Raw genomic sequence first — 15,100 nt, 5'->3', positions numbered from 1 at the left:
GGAGCTTGCCCTGCATAAAAACATAAGGATTGGATCTGAGTCCATTTTTTTTGTCTACTAGTTTCTGGTTTTATTCTCACTCCACCTCTTTTTACATAATGTTTCCTTGTTCCAGGTCTGTAGAAGTTTTAATCTGCCTTTTCTTAACCCTCACCCCGCCCCCGTTTGCTTGAAATTCCTAAGTAGCTGGAGGAGTCAGATGTTGCCAGAGCTCCCTGAACACATTGACAGATGATAAAAATGCTCATGGCTGTGACCTTCCTTCTTAGGGGGGGAGGTCCTCCTTTACCTCCTTTGTAAACCAGGTAGCTTATCTGAATTCCTGCAGTCCTGTAAGCCAAAGTCCAACCCAGCATTATGACTTCCAGTTAGCTTTCTGAATGAGCTGTTACTCAAACAGGGGTTAAAAATCACTTTGTGGAGGTGGATGGTTTGGTACCACTTTGGTCCTAGAACCCAAGTGAAGCAGAAGCAATATTTTTTTTTTTCTTCAAATCTGCCATTTGCTTGTCATTCAGGACTTTAGCTTTCCCAGGAAGTTTTTCACAAATCCAAAATGTGAGACTTGATGATCATGACCCAAATTCTCTGCTTTCCACTGAGTCTTCACTTCAGTCTATTAGTAGTTACCTGCCTCTAGATAAGCGTAATAAATACTAAAGAAAATAATTCTGTCCCTATGTGTTTTTTAACAAAGAGGTATCAACCAGTACCTGCGTTTAGGAGAACACAGCTACATATTGGAGTACCTTGATTCTTCTGCATGTTGGATTGTACTTTTTCTAACAATGGCTCTGGAAAACTAATCAGACTTCTGAAAATATAAGCAGTAAAAATGTCTTTTCTTGGATACATGTTAAGATCTGGGTTTGAAAAAATCCTGAGCTGGCAAAGGCAAGACAGTTGCAAATATCAGCAGGCAACATGAGAAATGACGTGATGCTGAAATTATTTTTGTGTGTGAATATATGCCTTTCTTACATCATTGCAAACTAGAACTCGTGTGACTAAGTGAAAAGACTAAAAGGCTGTGTTGGGTAAAGGGCTAGTCCCTCAGTCACTTAATATTTACTATAGATAGCATGACCTTAGGATAAACTAGGTTGTTTACTTCAGCCATGCTGACCAATTTGTGTATATTTTTGGATCAAAGGAAGTAAAATGAAAAGAAAATGTAGGGCGCAAACAGTACAGGAAGAAGTTTGTGATTTAAGAAGGCTCTTGTGGCACTGGTAGCATCTCTAATGTTGCAGAAGATGTCCTTATAACTGCAGATACTACTGGGCCTTATAGCTATCAGATGCAGTGCGGATTGGGCACTTACTTTACAAAATCCAGTCGTATGCAAAGTCTTCATGACTGTTTCTCCTGCTGATAGTACAGAGTCCAAAACTCAGCACTGCAACTTATTTCTTTTGATTTGCAATGGCCTTACATCAGACGTAAAAGCTGGCTACAGGTGTAAACATGCTGCTTAGGTCTTTTACCTATCAGCTCTGTTTTATAACAATTTTATATTATTTACTTCCAAACCTATTCCATATATCTGTAATAGTTCTGTTTTGACTCAGTTGTTTGGTAGTGCTGGATAAGACCAAGGGTTATGCCTTTCTTTATGTTCATTTAACCATATCATCTTGTTCAGTTTTATTTGGCTTCAGTGCAGTGAGAAGAGATACAAATAGGAACAAAAATAAGAGCTGAGTCGTTAGTACAGCGAATCAGAAAGCCATGTATTTATTTTGATTTATGAGTGCAGTTACTAACAGTACTTCTTTTTTTAAAGAGCAGAAATCTGATATACAGCATAATTAAACCAAACAAAAATTCTGATCTGTACCAGAACTGTACATGTTTGAAACTATTCCTTTTTTGGAAAAAAAAAAAAAAAAAAGAAAGAGATGACCCCATCAGTTCAGAGGAAGTGCTGAAATTGAGACTGGTCTGAAGGGTTTGGCTCCCTGCATTGCTGGTGGCTGTCTATGTCATGTACATGATGTGCTTGATCTCTTCAAGGAGAATGGGGAAAGGGGAGGAAATACTTGCTGCATCTTCATGAATTACATGACTTCTGTTTGTTCTCAGAAAATTCTGTCTGAAAAGCAGCTGTGGAAAAGCGAAAGAAACAAACAGCTGGTTTGAAAGCAGAAGAAACAGTTGGTTTGGATGCAGCACTACTAGTTATAAGGGGTATCACAATGTTAGCTTTTAAAAAAAATATCAGTAACAGCTTTTATATGTTCAGTCCAAACAGTCTAATAGCTTATGGGATGGGTGGGCCATGCTATACTGATGAGATAAATGTGGATATTGGCAAACCAATGATGTAATTATGTAAATCCGACCTTTTTAGGATTGAAATGTGTTATGTTTCACTGTGTTTATATTTTTGTCATTTGTGATAACACCCTGAAAAATCTTGGCTGAAATGCCAAGAGGTTTCTTAGTCTACTCACTACACCATTCAGTCTGGAGAATACACTAAGGAAGCATTGAAGAATAAAGCATGAGAGATTTATTAACTTCCTTCTGCTTAATTGGATAATTTTAACAGTGATTTTTAACTCTCACATTCCATTTGTTTGTAGGAAATTAAATGCACTCGTAAATATGCATAAATGAGTGCCTGTTCACTGATCTGGATGTTTGTCTTGCCAGTCAGGAGTAAAGTAATACAGGCTGGTAGCAGGGAGATAGCTCAAAAAATGAAATATTGCTGGAGGAATAAACCTCCACACAGAGGCACTATGTTTTCAGTAAGGCCAATGAAAAATGTGCTGCATCTCATGCATCATTTTGCTCAGATCGCCTAAAGCGTGGCTAGACTCGAAGCTCTCATAAGACTGCTCTGGGTCAGGCTCTACATGGCCTTGTGCTCCCTTCCCTTCCAACCAGAGTTCATCCAGTGTGTTGCCAAAGTTGTCTCACTGACAGCTAATCTGTGACAATGTCAACTAGGGAGTGTCAACAGGTTCAGTACAGGTGTAACCAGGCTAGTCTAAATATAGAGCCTGCTCTTCTAGCTAGATTTAAGATGATGCACGTTGTAGGCTCAGCATTTTATGGCAAGAAGTGTAATACTGCTATCTCCTTATTTTTCTGTTGGATTCTTGTTTTACACCTGAAGAAGGGTGGTCTTAGTCTAGGAATGGGAAGGGCCGTTGGACATTATGATGGCCAAAGAACTTTTGATGTGCAGGTGTGCTTGGGGTCATAAGTCTGTGTGGTCAGGCATTTGATAACAAGATGGAATTGATATGGGGAAAAGTTATCTGAGAAGTAAGGGCTGCATGCAGAAGACGCCTCACCACTTGTCAGAGCTTGGTGATGATTTCATCAAACCAGAATTTCTGTTGTCCCCCACTAATGACCAGATGTGCACAAAGGACAACAGCCACCTCAGCGTTCTCTCTTAGCACTCAGTCCCACTGCATGTCAAGTATCAGAGGTGCTGCACTACGTCCTGACTTGTAGAGAGCTGTTACTTTCTGCAGTCTGAAGCTGTTCTGAACCTCAGCTACATCTTCAGTGGGAATGGCTGAACTAAGTGCTAGGTTTCAAAATCCATTTGTAGCTTTAAAGTGTATCTCAAATATCTTTGCTTTGAATATGAGAATGGATTGCAAAGGCAAGTGATGGCTGTAGCTTCTTTGCCCATGTCCTCAAGCATTCATGGGTCGCTCCAGCTGGCATTTACCTGAAGGGCTGTGCTCACTGCTTTCATAAAAATGACCCTCATGTTCTGACCGCCCCTGCCAAAAAAACCAAAAAAACTTGGAATATTAAACCAAACTGAAGAAGGTTATGCTGGATGTATTTTCTTCTTTCTGTTTCCTCTTCTCCTTCCTTTCTTCCTCTCCCTCTCCCTCCCATGCCTGCTATGCTAAACTATAGCATTGTAATAACAAGAACTAATGCAAAATTTTCTAACCTTGAAGAAAAATTGCATTAGTTCATGTTTTTCCACTCTTACTGTGTTTTCTCATTCTTTCATTGAATTTTGTGTTGAATTACCCTTCATATGCTATGGTGTCTTTAACTCTTCTTTTTCTCATTGATTCCTCACCTCCTAGCTTAAGTCTCCTTATTTTTGTTTCTTTGTCATTTTTTTTTTTTTGTTTCTTTGTCATTTTATTATCCCTTTTTTGTTAACCTATTTAATTCTCAGCACTCCATCTCCAATATTACCCTCTTTCATCTCTGGCCTCTTCCACAAACTCCTATTGCTGTCCCTTTACCCTGTGTCATTCCCTTTTTGGTTTTTTTTGTTTTGTCTTTCTTCCTCCTTTTTTTTTTTTTTTTTGTGTGTGTGTGTGTCTGTAGTTTTACACTCAGAATGCCCTATTACCTTCCCATATAATAATTCTTTACCTACTCTATCTTTTCCAAGTGTCATAGAATCATGGAATCTTCTAGGTTGGATAAGACCTTTAAAATCATGGAGTCCAAGTCATGAGTTATGTATTAGTTAAATGTTTGCAGCATATTACTCTTGCTATTTTTAATTCATATTTCTGTATTACATGTGGACTAAGCTGGAAAAATTTCATGCTATAAACTCAGTCTTCTACATTTAGGCTTTAAAAGTTTAGGCATAAGTAAACATGCTAGTGGTAGGACAGAGGAAGAGAAGAAGGAAAAGTGGAGGTGCTTCTGTATTGGTCTCTTGATAAATAAATAATATTTATTACCAGCTTCAGGCTAGAGACCCTTAATTCTTAGCTGAGTCAAACAGGAACCATAGACCAGGTTCAGTCCAAGGTGGATCACAGCAAGCAGCAGCTGCAGTGAAGCTGCCATTATCCCTTCTAGTTATAGTATCAGAAAAGGAAAAAAATAAGATGAAAACCAGAGCAGAGAGTGAGCTAAATGAAAAGACATGTGGACTGACTCACTATAGAGAATTAGGAAAAAAAATCTAATCCTTATAAGCTTAGGGTAGAAATTGCCACCCACTGCAGTCAGTGGTGAGAGGCTGGGAACGCCAAGGGACGGTTTGTCCCACCTGGCTGTAGAGGGAATGAGCTGACTCTGGAGGGTGCCTGGCCGACTGTCTTTTAATGCAATGTTAGGTGAGACAAATCCTCAATACAGAGCAGTGGTGCCGTCTTAACTTTTGAGAGGTGCTTAATACATATATGTCTGTGATACATACTGTGATACTTTCCTATAGCTAGGAAAATGTCTTTGTTTAAATCAGTACAGAAATGAAGGGGAAGCATGAGGTTTAAATTACAGGGTAGAGAGACACACTGCAGACCTGACGTAATAGCTCAGTTTTGCAGAACCTTCTTCATACAGCTCCAGTGAGAGTTGGCTATATTTGCTCTAGTAAACTTAAAATAAATTTTGAGAGGCTTGTAGAGTTTCCAGCACAAGGTTTCCTACTTGTACTTGCTTGCCTTTAATTTTTTTAATTCCTAAAAATCTAAAATTCCTGATATATGTTGATCTGCCATCACCAGAGAATAGGCCAAAAATGTACTCCTGGTATGCAAAACATATGTATGTATGTATATGTAATGTTAATATACATGTTAAAATGAAGCACTGTTCTGAAGCTCAGGTGCTCACTTGTGTGCTCATTCAAATGCTTTATGTACAGGTTGCTCCACACTGCAAGCTCCAGCTGTTCTACCGAGTGTGCTGCTTTGCCAGCAGTGATGCTGCAGAGCTGCCTCTTCCCTTTGTAGTGGTTTGTTCTAGCTCGTAGCTGTGTGCTCTGTGGTGTGAGAGGGCTGCTTGTTTGTTTGTTAGCATTTTTTTAAGAGCTAGGGAGTTTGGAATAAGCATAAAAGAACTTTATGGTACTTATGTCTACTCCAAGTGTTTCACTGCATGCCTTCAGAATCAGTAAACAGAGGGAATTACAAATAGTATGTATGTTTAAGAGGAGATGGTGTAGTCTGTACATAATACTGAATCCAGTATGTGTCAGGCAGCCAGAACTGTTCTGTTCCCTCTCGATTGTCTGGCTTGGCCTCTCAAATTCAAAGACCTTCTGTAGGATTTTCAGTCCTCAGGGAAACACCACACAAATCCTTGTAGGTATAGATATGGGTAGTGAGCTGGAGAGCCGACGTGGGAAAGTTGAGGCCAATTTGAAAGAGTTATTCAGGGTCATGAAGAGCAGTGTGGAGTGCGGGGTGGGACCAGCACAGCACCTCCGTGTTCCCTTGGTGCCTTTGTCAAGGACAGCAGCTTGGGGGTCTGTGTTCTGCTGCCTCGTTTTTGTCATGGGGAAGCAGCTGAGACTGAGATCAGGATTGGATACGACCACTTTTTTCTTCCTCTGCTGAATGTTTGGAGGCAAAACTAGGGGTCGATCTCTCTTCTTTCACTGCAGAAAGTGGATAACCACGCTGAGAGGTTTCTGTCACGGCGCTAGCCTAAGCAGAGGGAAGAGAGATGCTGATGGTGGTTCTCCAGCTGCCTTCAAGAGTGTTGTGTATCAGAGGCTGCAGAGTTAAGAGATCCTGCAGACAACTCTGTGCGTAGATCTTTGTCCTACACTGTTGGTGTCTTGGATCAGAATTAGAAGCTGGGTGATCTGTAGGACTGGTGAAGTGGCATGAGACCTTGGCAAAAAAAAAATCACTCAAAAACCCCAACCCCAAGAAAACAGGAAAAAATGATGTTTCTTTTGTAATACAGCTGTAAAAGCCATCACCAGGAAACTGCCTTCCCATTTAGATTCTGCTGGACTGAACTAACTTGCTGCATTTAGGCAAAAACCCCATTGACTCCCTCACAAGCTTTGCTCCAGAGTGCTGAGAACAAAACCAAGTCCTGAGTTAGTGACAAGCAGTCCAGCCTGTAAGTGCTTCCCTGTTTTCTGTCAAGGAAATGGTTGTTTACAGCAGTACAAGGCATTAACTGCTTAATTATTTCCATCCATGAAAGTATTATTAAGGGAATAGGAACCAAAAGAACTGTTATCAGGAACAGAAAGAACTTTGATCAGCAGTCAAGCAATAAGTTATGTCTATGCCACATGTGTATACCCCACAGTAGACTTCAAAATACTCTCTGGCTTTATAATTGTTTTACTCATGTTGTGTCTCTAACATTTTTTTTCTGCTTAAAAATGAGAGAAGTAAACAAAAAATAAATTGTGATGGGCAAATTGGTCCAACGGGTCAGCATTGTTAATAACAGTGAAGGAAGTAGGATGACTGGTGATTTAGTTCAGTGGTAACTTGGGCCTATCATTAACATAGACATTAACATAGATTTTAAAGAAATAGGCTAACCTAAACTTCCAGGCTGGATCTCAGTGAAGCGTGAGGTGTTGTGCCTGTTAGGGGCATGCCCTTTGTTTATAGAGGGGGTTAAACAGAAAAAGAACTCTTTGTTCTGTACAGTACGTTATAAACAAATATATGGCAAGTAATTAGACATGGGATAATACATGGCAAGTTCGACAAGGCTTGAGGGCTCTGATAAAGTAATTGAAATGGAAAGTGATGCTTGAATGGTTTGTATGCATTGTTAGAACCTACAGATTAAATTACAGCCTTGGTAATGATCTATCTGTGCAGTATTTATGACGCTGTGCCTGCCTGATGTGTTTTAAAATTAAAAGAAGATTCATTCCTCTCATGAAAAACTTTTTGTATGCATCAGATGTACTTGAAGACTTGTGCATATAGTGCCAGATGTATGGAGAGCTAGTTATAGTATGTCTGATGTTCTGGGATATACTTTATCATGCTAGAGTCCAATTACTGAAAATGTGCATCCTACCAGCTTGCAGTTCATTGCAGAGGAACTGCAGTGAAATATAGTGGTCTTTTTATCCTGCATATTAGCATAATAATGTGATTTCTCACTGCAGGTTTGTTAGCCTGTAAGGAAGAACAGGGATGGAAGAATATGCTCTACAACTCCTGGAAAGCATGTGTGGCATAAAAGTATACTAGGATAATTTGCTTGTATTTTTTACTCTTGATGTTTTTGAGCCTGGTTGGTCAGCAAACCTAAGCAGCTTTTTAACTAGGTCAAGTATATACATCCATTCATTAAAAGGGGATGCCTGACTGGTTAGTTAAACCTGCCAAATATAAACCAGATGCTTCAATGGTAAATACTGCTTTACTGCTATACTGCGAGAAACAAGCCTTGACTGATTAAATTTAAAATAAAAATAAATAGGTTTAAAATTGTTTCTGTGCCGTAATAATACTTTATTATCGTTCTATTGCAAATACTTAATAAAAATAATATTTTAAAATACTTTACAGTGAAACTGAAAACTAAACATTTAAGAAAAAATAAATATTTTTTACATTTCTAAAAAGGCTCTTTATATTACACTGCGTATCAATTTTGTGAAGTTCTGGTCAAGACTAATAATGGCATACAAATTTACAATGTACATTACAAATCAGAATACATAGCTGCTGCCTGCAAAGTGGGAGGACTTCTCTGCAGTTGGGCTGGGTGGAACACCTGGATTTTTAGTTTTGGCTACCAGATCTGCTCAGATCTTTGTCCTGTTACTTAAATGCTCTGTGTCAGATTGCCCTTTTGTAGTGGAAGTGAACGATGCCTCCCTCCCTAATGACTAAGAGACTTAGAGCAGTATTGTGAAATAGAAATGTTACTCCAGTAAGGTCCCATTATACCTGGCTCTTCACAGCAGTATTAGCTCATGGTTGTGTGCTTCAATTGTATTTTTATTCTTTTCAGTGCCAGTCATGATGATATAGGCAATTTTTTACTTCCATAAAAAACAAAAACAGAACAAAAAAAAAAACCCCAAACCAACAGCAAAAAAGCCACCCCACCCCCAAACCAGAAAATAACTGCAGGACTGGGAAGTGGTTGTGTCGTGAGATTTTCCCCTATGATATTTAATTGCTATCTCTTTTAGACTGTAAATACTGTATTTTTAAGACGACATTTTCTATATTCTGTGATCTTTTGGGGTGAGGGAATGGAAGGGAGGAAAGCATCCTGTCTTTTCTAATATCTTTTTTTACATATGCCTTCTCTATTGTGCCCTTTAAAACAAACAAACACCAAAAAGACTAATCATAAGGCTAGTGTGGTGTGCTGCAGTGATAACAATGAGATTGATTTATGGGGGCCCCAAAGTTCAGGTTGGCCAAGCGGCTCAGGTGCCTGGTTAATGAGTAGACAGCCTCCTCCACAGGAGGGGCTTGCTCTTCCTTCTACAAAATGTCACTACCAATCGGAGTATGTGAAAAGCTTCTAAGGTTTATAACTGCTGTGGTTTTTTCTAGAATTGTATGTACTCGGTTTGCTAAATAATTAGAGGTTTTCACCTGTTGGGGAATTAATGTGTGTGTGTGCTTTGAAATGCGCTCTCTTACCTAAACAGAGGTTACTCACTATTTTATTTATGGCTTTCCCCTTTGTGAGTCTCTCTTGTGCTTCATCCCATAATGTTAGTCTCTTTCTATACATCTTATAGGCACACATTAAAAAATGGTTGAGCGATTGAATCACATAGTGTTGCACAGTTTGTGACTGGGTGACATGCCAAGGAGGTTATTTAGTGACTAATTTCGAAGGGGAGGAGAAATTGCAGGCTTGTCATGTGGAAAAGTACTTCAGTCTATTGAAGCAGCGTTACTTAGATGACCGGGTAAAGCAAGATGGCCTGCCCCTGTTGTGAGCAGAGGGAACAAGGAACATTTTACTGTTTCAAAACCTTTTCTCAGAAGGCAAGGATATGCAAAATATTATGCCGTAGACTGAGGATTTAGATTCAAGGCTGAAAACAAAAGTGCTTTATTAGAAGAAGTGGAACCAAATGTTCATCTCACTGCTGTAGCCATACAAGTGATTTCCTTAAGTAACAGTAAGTGGTTTTAATTATTTCAGAGCAAAAATGTTATCAAAGATTGTTTTATTTGTCTGTAGGTAACAATGTTGTTTAAAAGCATAATAAGAGTTGTTAGTGTGTTTAATTGTAGAAACAAATGCTCAGTATCATCAGGATAGCTGAAAAAAATTAAGCCTGAAAGAGCAGGCTGTGTAGATTTGGTCTGAAACTCTCCTCTTTGCTTGTTCATGATCCATCTTCAGTATGCACATTGACTTAAAGGCAAGGTGAAGCAATCAAACATTATTTTTGATATTACCATTAAATTTGTTTTGTGGTTAGCTTAGAATTTTATGGATCTGTTTTACATTCAGTAAAAAGTGAACTAGGTATGCTTTGTTTTCCCCATGGGAGCTTTAGAATATGGTATGAATTAAGTTTATATGTAGTCAGGGATATAAAAGGACATACTGAGATGTAAAATACCTTGAGGTAAAACATTTGGATTGCTGTAGGGACTAGGTTCATGCACAAGTGTGCATTAAAGATACAGGTATGAAATAAGGGACAATAATGTTAAGAATATGTTTGATGCCCTATGGCTTGGAAAGGGTAGTGATGCTGTGGCTGAGTTTCAGGTCAGTGTATGGGCAGTTACAATACGGTATCCTAAAAATTCTGCTCTTGAGGATGAAGTAATCCTTATGCCTTTGTGTACACCTGCATAACTGGCAGAAAGTTATGGAGACTGGATGTCGCAGTGATAGTATGGTGATGACACCCGATTAAGGTTCACTTGATGGCCTCTTTCTGGAGGGTCATGTTTACGTGCTCTAAATTCCACCTCCTGGGATAGTGAACATCATTTTCTGGTTCTCCTATTTGGTCCATGTCAGCTTCTAGCCAGCTGAGCACTACAAACACAGCAGCTGGAGGACTGGGTGGGTTCACCATCACTTGCCATCATAGGCTCATCCTAACAAACATCTTGTATTGGCTGATTGCAGCATTGTTGATGAAGGGAAAGGAAAACCATAGAATTAAGAGCGTAAATTGAAGAAATAAAACCCAGTGATTCTGTCGTTGTATCAATATATGTCCAATTAAGCATTGTGCTCTGGTATACTCAGTGACTAGACCCAGAAAATTAGTTTCATAGATGTTCTGAGTTTTTAGCTCAACTCTCCATTCACCATAATACAGAGATTTTACAGCTGTACCAAATGTACCAAAACTTTGCAAAAGGAGGTGTAGAACTGAAACCTAAATGCTTGCTAAGAATGGGAAGTTAATTATAATAAATGCTGAGCTTTCTGAGAGGGTTCTGCAACTCTTTGTCTGGAAAATTATCCAGGAAAAAACAATGGAAATATGTGGGACATATTAAGAACGGCTAGCCAGGCCTTGGAGTTCCCCATTCATGGGAAGTTTGAACATTCATAATCACTTTTATTTTACCAGCATGTGGTTCCCATAATGAAAAACGATTGTGAACCCTGGCAGCTCCTCGAGCCTTGTAGTGTGGGGCCAGACTCAGCTGAGGCCAGGTCTCCAACTTAGCCTAGGTCAACTCTTTCATGGTATGAACTCTCTCTTCTGGACATCAGCGGGCTCATTCTTAGCCAGAATTGCCTAATAAACTTCTAGTCTGGAAGCACTGCTGAGGAACGATGGATGTTGAAACCCCCGGTATGTCTGCCTACTTGGTCTAAAAGGTCACCCCAAAGCTACCAAGTACCTGCTGTTCTGCAGAGACCACAAAAGAGCTTACCCCAGGGTCCTTACCCCAGGGCAGACTCTAACCAAGTTTCCCCAGATCTATAAATCTGGAAAGCCAAAGCTCTAGAGCACTCCAGGGATGTCTGATAAAAAATAATGTCACTGACTGAAATCTGCTGGGTGGGAGTTTTTTTTGAACTTTTGTCTTTACTGATGTTTTTACCAAATGTTTCAGCGCTTTTGGATTAGCGTTGTCTGCTGGAAGTATTTTTCATTGGGAAGTTCCTGACCAGAAAAAGCTAAAAATTATGCTAATGTGTTTGCAGTTGTCAGATATGGCATAGGGCAGCTGGAGGAACCTGCAGCTGCAACCAGCCTCTTTTTTTTTTTTTTTTTTTTCCCTGTAATGACCCAATAGAATGGGGAAATTTATAGGAATTAAAGACATACTGTGAGAAGGCAGGAACAGACAAATGTGAAAACCTCTCAATGATGTTGGTTAGCATAAGGATTTGGCTTCAGACAGATTGTCATGGTACAGATACTTTAAAAATTTCATTTCCAGACTGTTTACCAATTCTGTAATTTTCACGTGAACTATTTTTTATTGTAGATTACATAATTCTAGTAATACTAAAACATTTATGACAGGGTTTTTTGCAAAAGTGGATTTGTGCTTTCAGCTGTCCAAACCCAGCCTAAATGAAAGATTAGTCATGACAGAAGTAGTATCATATAGTGCAACTACTGGTTAAACTGAACTTTTTGGACAACTAGTGTGGTAAAGCTGTCAATTCATTTTTATGAGGGAAGAACAAACTAATGGATTGTATTGTTGTTGAGTTTGGGATTCTTTGATTAATTCTTTCCTGATCAGAAAAGTTAAGGATTGCCTCATTTTTTAGAGGATTTTCTTAAGGTAAGCAGTTTCCATAAAAGGTCTCTTTACAGACGGATGAATTTGTCAGTAGCTTTTTCATCAAAGAAGCTCTTGATAAAATTATTTTCAGGTGTCCTCTGTTTACTGTTGGGTGAGCCAGCTTGAGGAGCATCGGTGCAGTTTCCTCAGAAATGTAGGGTGTCAACAGGAGAGTAAGAAAAGTAATAGCTTCACATTCCTGAGAGGTGATTAATGGGACTCTGCTGGGAACTCCAGGGTGTCTTGGAGAGGGTGCATGGATAAGCTCTGTCTAGGGAACATGCTCCATGTAGGTATTTTGGCAGGCTGAAATCCTTGGGGCAAAGTGAGTTGCTGTGTTGTGTATTGGTGTAGAGGAGGCCTGGGAGAGCAATGGGAAGGGCTGCCAGGTCAGACACTCTGGCCTACTTCTCCCTTTGCCTGTGTTTTGCCATGAGATGTTAGTAGATAATGGCGTGAATCAGGCTGTACTGGTACCAGCTGCGTGATGAGGTGAAGGGTTGGGGTGGTGCCGATCAGTCAGTGGTAGGCTCAGTGCTTAGTGCTAGTTGGCATTGCCCAGGTGTGTGTGCAGGCATGGCTCCGCATGCCCTGTCTGGTGTGTGCCGCAGCGGTGAATGATGTGTTGAAGGTAACTGGGGAGACAAGTGAGGATGTTTTTTTCATTGTGAGATGCCCATACTGGGACAGACAGCTAGAGTGACCTATGAGGTAGGACAGCTGTAGCAAATTTAAAGATCGGCATAGTGTTGTATTAGTCCTGATCATGGATGACAAGACAGATTGAACTGCAGGAATCACCAGCTGTTGAACCACTGTATGGCTGTTTGCTCTTCGCTATCCATAAGACTTATGATACCACAAAGCTGTCCTCCTTTCATGCCATGCTGTTTGAAAGGCCAGGAGCTGCCACAAGCTTTGTATTCTGCTGTATGCAGAGGCACTGGGTCTGACCGCCCTTTATGTGAGCTACCAGGGACAAGACTCTTTGTATAGTCATCCATCTGGGTGGATGGATAGCTGGTTTGCTATCTTTCTGCATACAGTCATATCCAAAATATAGCAAGTTATTGAGTATGCCAACTAGTTCTGAAATAAAGAACATAACTGGTTTTATTGATGTTCAGTCTTTAGTATATAAAGACACTCTTCAATGTCTCTATTGCTCTGTTTCAAAAAAATTTCCAAATCCATATCTTACAGACGTAAGTGTTGTTAGACTGATCAAAACCTCCATAGCAGATGTTTAAACATGGTGTGATCATTTTTACTACAGGAAGTGAAGGATTCTCAGTGATGTCTTTTCCCCTCAAATGTTTTATACAGAAATTGTTGCTAGCCATTTGCCATATTTTAACCTAAGGATTGACATGACAAGTTTATTTTTCAAGGATGTAAAGTCTACAGGCAGTGAGAACAAGGAAGACCTATGTGCTAAAGAAAACCACACCCTCAGGCAAACATATTACATGGCTTTAGTTGAAAAGCACATGATCCTATGCTTGCACTGAAAATCATCCTTTTGCCCTCGAAGAAACTGGCTGCGACAGCATTTAGTATTTAGAGGCTCAGATAAGCCTGGTATCCTCTTTCTCTGTCCCTGAGTCATGCAGTTGAAGTCCAAGAACATGTGGCTCAAGGCAGCCTGCGTATTAAGAGTATGTGTTTTTATTAAGCAACATGGAGATTTGTGGTGGAGGACAGAGGAAAAGCAGAACAGAGAGCTGGCTATGTATGAGAGAGAGTAGTGTGCCTTGAATATCACACAAAAGATGCGTAGATGAGAAGCAAGAAGAGACTATCATTCACATTTTTAAAGTTGCCATTGGCAAAGAATCTGGAGATTTTTGAGTAGAGAGAAAAGTAGTCAGGGAAAATGTAGACCAGGTGGCAGAAGACAGTGTCGCCCAGCCGGTAAGGCTGCCTGGCTCTAGGTTACCAGCTCATGCCCCTGCCCAACCCACGTGCCTGGGTGCACCTGCCCTGGGCACCCTGGGCTCTGTGGCTCTGGCTGCTCACCCTTCAGCACACTCCACCCAGGGGCTGAGTCATGGCTTAAAATAGAAAGTGAACTTTTCAGGAAGGGGCTGTCTGCCTGGGCGTTTGTGCCCTGCCCAGCCCGATGGGGTCTTGATTCAGGCTATTCCAAGTGCTATTTTAAAGCAAAAATAAATAGTATTGTATGTCAGTTCTCAGGCACAGGATTTTAGGTGACAGCTCAGCCCCGTATTTGAACTCCTAATTTCTGTCTTAAAGTATGGTAGTATATTAAGGTGGAAAATAGAAACTTTTCTTTGACTTATGAGAAATGAATGAGCATATACTGGAATATGAAGCCCAGAAGTTAGGGGAAATTAAACCTGTTGCTTTCAAAGCTTCCCATGTAAATTTTCTGCTCTCTACAGTATAACATTGGAATTTTCTGTCACTGCAGCCCAGCGTATCCTAGTGTCTGTGAGTTCTGTGCTAGATACTATTGCAGCTGTTGTAGCTTTAGCTGAAGTAACTAAACAGGGCGTGGTATAGCTTATACAGTAGAAACCAAGAAGGATTTTCTTTCGCCAGGCTCTTTTCTCAGGACAAAACATCTGTGGCTGCCTGTTCCTGAAGGCATGATCCCAAAGCTGCTCAAGTCAGTAGGAGTCTTTTTGTTTTGCTGGCCCAGGTCC

General features: G+C 40.1%; 1 protein-coding gene across 17 annotated transcripts in view; it reads left to right on the top strand.

The window, feature by feature from the left end:
- The window catches only part of KIAA1217, a 350,277-nt gene that overhangs the window by 282,123 nt on the left and 53,054 nt on the right, over positions 1-15,100 (top strand). The window contains exon 1 of one of the 17 annotated variants that reach the window (XM_080384815.1): positions 4,819-9,829. The exons of the other annotated variants lie outside the window; for them this stretch is intronic. The gene's annotated coding sequence lies outside the window, so the exon portion shown is untranslated. Of the gene's footprint in view, positions 1-4,818; positions 9,830-15,100 lie in introns of those variants that run through there. 17 annotated transcript variants of the gene reach the window in all.

This window comes from Falco punctatus, assembly GCF_963210335.1.
Source record: "Falco punctatus genome assembly, chromosome: 4".
Lineage (NCBI taxonomy): Eukaryota > Metazoa > Chordata > Aves > Falconiformes > Falconidae > Falco > Falco punctatus.
Note: the sequence above shows the minus strand (reverse complement) of the source record. Positions and strands in the feature narration are given on the sequence as shown.